General features: G+C 32.5%; 1 pseudogene; it reads right to left on the reverse strand.

Moving 5' to 3' along the window:
• Positions 1-444: 444 nt before the first annotated feature.
• The window catches only part of LOC106474624, a 25,805-nt pseudogene continuing 21,841 nt past the window's right edge, over positions 445-4,408 (reverse strand).

Below are 4,408 nucleotides of genomic sequence, written 5' to 3' on the forward strand. Positions count from 1 at the left end.
AAATAGTAGAGTATTGTTTCCATTACATAATAGTTTACAAATAGTAGAGTATTGTTTCCATTACATAATAGTTTACAAATAGTAGAGTATTGTTTCCATTACATAATAGTTTACAAATAGTAGAGTATTGTTTCCATTACATAATAGTTTACAAATAGTAGAGTATTGTTTCTATTGCATAATAGTTTACAAATAGTAGAGTATTGTTTCTATTACATAATAGTTTACAAATAGTTGAGTATTGTTTCCATTACACAATAGTTTACAAATAGTAGAGTATTGTTTCTATTGCATAATATCACATAAATAGCAGAGCATTATTTCACAAGTTGCAAATAGTGTCTAATGTTAGCACCATTAATAAAAATGTTGTGTGTATTTTCCTACGTTTTCTTAAACTTAATTTGCATTTTGTAGAACTAAAATGTTTGTAATGTTGATTCTTTTCTATTAATGCAATTTAATTGGATAAAAAGCCACACATTTTAACGATTTATGTCAGTACCACAACTTGTTCAGTAGTTGATAACCAAAGTGTTAACCAACGTCCTAGGACAAAAATATGGCTCTAAGTCAAAAACAGATTTCCCAAGCCACGATTTAGTATGTTCCCTCAAAATATTTAAATATTCAAACGATTTATTTTGAATCATCATCAGTCAAACTTTCCATAATTTCATTAAAAAAACAGAATTTCTTAACCCACTAATGCTTGATTGCAAAACATTTAGGCTTTCAACAAAGTCTTCTGTATATTGTTGAATCATTGCACAGCTCCAGTTTTTGATGATTTCACTCAAACATAACCTGTAGAAAGTTATCACTTTTCAAGTTGAGGGCGCTTCATTGCTATCACATGGAGTATGGATAAGCATTGACGACTTCAGGACAGCTCGATGGACACTGAAGAGGAATATCTTCCTTATAACCTTGCAGGTTAGGGGTAAGAGAGGGCGTTGTTAGTATCTTCCATCTCTAGAAATGGAAGGAAAAGTTACAATTTAAAAAAAATTCTGTATAGTAATAATTAAAGGAGGTTAGAGTTTCACAAGGAAATGAATATTTTTAGAACATGCAAAAGTAAGTTTGGCCAGCAAGTATCAGATGAACTTTTCTTTTTCTTTCATTTGTGCAGATAAATTAATTTCTGAACACATTCTAAAAATCAGAACTTCAACATACCTGACAGAAAGATCCACGAATTGAGTTGAACTTGTAGATTGCATATAGAGGTACAGATAACATAGAAGACAAAGCTAGAATCCAGCCAAAAGCAATAGCCCACTGAGGATAATGATAACTTCTGTTATAAGTCAATGGTTTGTTGGTTATCAAGTTGAAGAAGAAAATACCCTAAACACAAAAGGAAACCTAGTAAATGAGAATTACCAAGACCTCTGGTGATGAAAATATAACCGAAATATAAAACATAACTCAATCAGGTTTCCATTTCCACATTTAATATTTATTGAGAAAGCTTTCAACTCTTCTCTTTGAGTCATCGATCTTCAGGCAGACTGTTACATCGTCATGGAAACAGCTCCAAGAGGGGAGTTCAAAACTTGCTCAATGAATACAGAACATGGACACCAAAACCTAACCGGGTTAGTTCTGTATCGTTAACTCGCATTCGAAACTTAAAACGGAAATATTATAAACTTTATGAAAGAGTACAGGCAAACATTGGAAAGACAAGGACACCGCAGCAGTGTAAGAATAATAATGCAGTAACATGAATTAGACAAGATCAACAACTGTACAATATATATAACAAATACGTTTTGATACATCTATATCTATATCAATTTAGTTGCCGTAAGGTATAGATTGAATAGCCACACTTCAAATAGGATTTGTTTGTAATTAAGCACAAAGCTACACAATGGGCTATCTGTGCTCTGCCCACCACGGGTATCGAAACCCGGATTCTAGCGTTGTAAGTCCGCAGACATACCGCTGTGCCACTGGGGGGGGGGGGCTTCAAATAGGATCAATGTTTCATAAACAAAATTCATTATTGTGTATTTTTTATAATAGCGCATTTAAAATATGTTATCCAATAGCACCAATACTTTATTGAAGAAACTATAAGTCATGCTATAGCCACTGGCGCAAGGCTGAGAAAGGTATACTTCATTTGAGACGTTATGGGATTTGTTTTGAAATGGTCCCTTGCAGTTTTAAGCGTTCTTGAGGGTTGGCGCCCGTTACATTGGTAATTGTCAAGTACTGTAGAATGGGGGTCATTGAATAAGATCATAATTGTTTAATTACTTCAGTAGCCTTGCACTCAAGACTAGCGGTTACACTTTGCTCGAGTATCAAGATAGAATGAATTCTAGATAATAAACAAAAACACGTGGAAATAGCATGTTTTAAATTTCTTTTGGAGATCAAATCTATTATGTTAATACTCGAACTAAAGCAATGTTTATATGATGCCAAAGATTGTGTTACATGGTAAAAATATCTGTCTGAAAACGCTTTTGCACGTGCCTGAAAGTGCATTATTTTCCCGTGTTATTCTAATTCTATTCAGTTATTTTCTAGCTTTGCTCCAAAATGATTCTATAAAAAAAGATACACTCATTATTTCCTTATTAAGACAAAGCACGGACTAGCTTAGTCCTGTGTTTACATAAGTAAAACACCCCGAGTGTTGTACTTACAGTAGTCATGAGAGGGGTAAAAAAACACCAGCACCACCGTAACCAGGGGTTGATGTTAAATCCAAGCATATCTTGGATGTTTCCATAGAAACGGTCCACACCTGATTGAGATAAAATACCCTGAATGAATCGATTCTAAAATTCTATTACTTAGTCACAAACATCTTCATGGTCTGAGCAGATTAAAAGTCAAGCCTACCTGTTTTCATAGGATTAATAAGTTTGTTTTTTATATTAAAAATGTTTAAATACAATGTATTACTTACAATGCCACCAATAACCACTGTTTATATATAGTTTATTTCTGTTGATATTTGAATCTCTATGAATATCGACAGTTTCATGTTTATTTTGACTGTAGCATTTGAACAAAGAAAAAAAGTTGGTCATCTAAACACAATCTGACAAAAAATATTCTAAACAGATCAAACTGACTTCAGAGTGTACTAGTCTCAAAAATTAAAGTCAAATGACTTCAAACTAGTTTCTTTTAACAACTTGCTAACAGAAGTAAATATGAACAAGAATACAAAAAAACTAACAAGATGCCAAAAAAAGCACTGACTAACCAAGTAGTCATTATGGCTTTTATTACATTCAAACTGGCTCACCACATACATATGAATAAAGTTCATGAAGTAAATAGTTACCATATATCCACGTTATGACGAAACTTCACAGAAACAAACCATAACAAGGTCACAAACTGCTACACCACTCATATGAATAAAGTTCATGAAGTAAATAGTTACCATATATCCACGTTATGACGAAACTTCACAGAAACAAACCACAACAAGGTCACAAACTGCTTCACCACACACATATGAATAAAGTTCATGAAGTAAATAGTTACCGTATATCCACGTTATGACGAAACTTCACAGAAACAAACCATAACAAGGTCACAAACTGCTTCACCACACAGACCTTGTTGTGGTTTGTTTCTGTGAAGTTTCGTCATAACGTGGATATATGGTAACTATTTACTTCATGAACTTTATTCATAACAAACTGCTACAACACACATATGAATAAAGTTCATGAAGTAAATTGTTACCATATATCCACGTTATGACGAAACTTCACAGAAACAAACCACAACAAGGTCACAAACTGCTACACCACACATATGAATAAAGTTCATGAAGTAAATAATTACCATATATCCACGCTATGACGAAACATTCAAAGAAACAAAACCACAGCATGGTCATGCCACTGGCACTATAGTAGTCGAATAGTTGAAAGATATACATCCCCCCCTAGATTAAGAAAGAAACGTTCTTAAGTGTATATGCCAACTACGTAATTTTTTTTACAAAAATCATGACTTAAAGAAGGGGCTATATAAAGATTTCATTTCATTGTTATAATGTGTAGAATAATAATATCAGTAATGCCAACTTACTGACAGTTTTTAAGTTTTGATAAAATAAAAATTACACATAAATTTGTCTTTCAAAGCTTCGATGAACAAGAGAAAACTAAGTTTATAGTCAAATATTAATATAGTTTACAAGCTCTACTTTATTTTAGAACATCCTATCAGTACCTATATTATAAAGTCTTATAATACTTGTCATTCTAAACTGGAAAGTATTAATATGATATGGGAGCATATTATATATTTCCTATCTTCTATAGTGATATAAAAATTTCAAAGTTTTTGATTATTTAGCCTTCATACTGTTGTGCTGGCAACACGTAGTCTAGAAACTTGTTGACATTACTTTGTT

The sequence above is a fragment of the Limulus polyphemus genome, unplaced genomic scaffold (genome assembly GCF_000517525.1).
Source record: "Limulus polyphemus unplaced genomic scaffold, Limulus_polyphemus-2.1.2 Scaffold7453, whole genome shotgun sequence".
Lineage (NCBI taxonomy): Eukaryota > Metazoa > Arthropoda > Merostomata > Xiphosura > Limulidae > Limulus > Limulus polyphemus.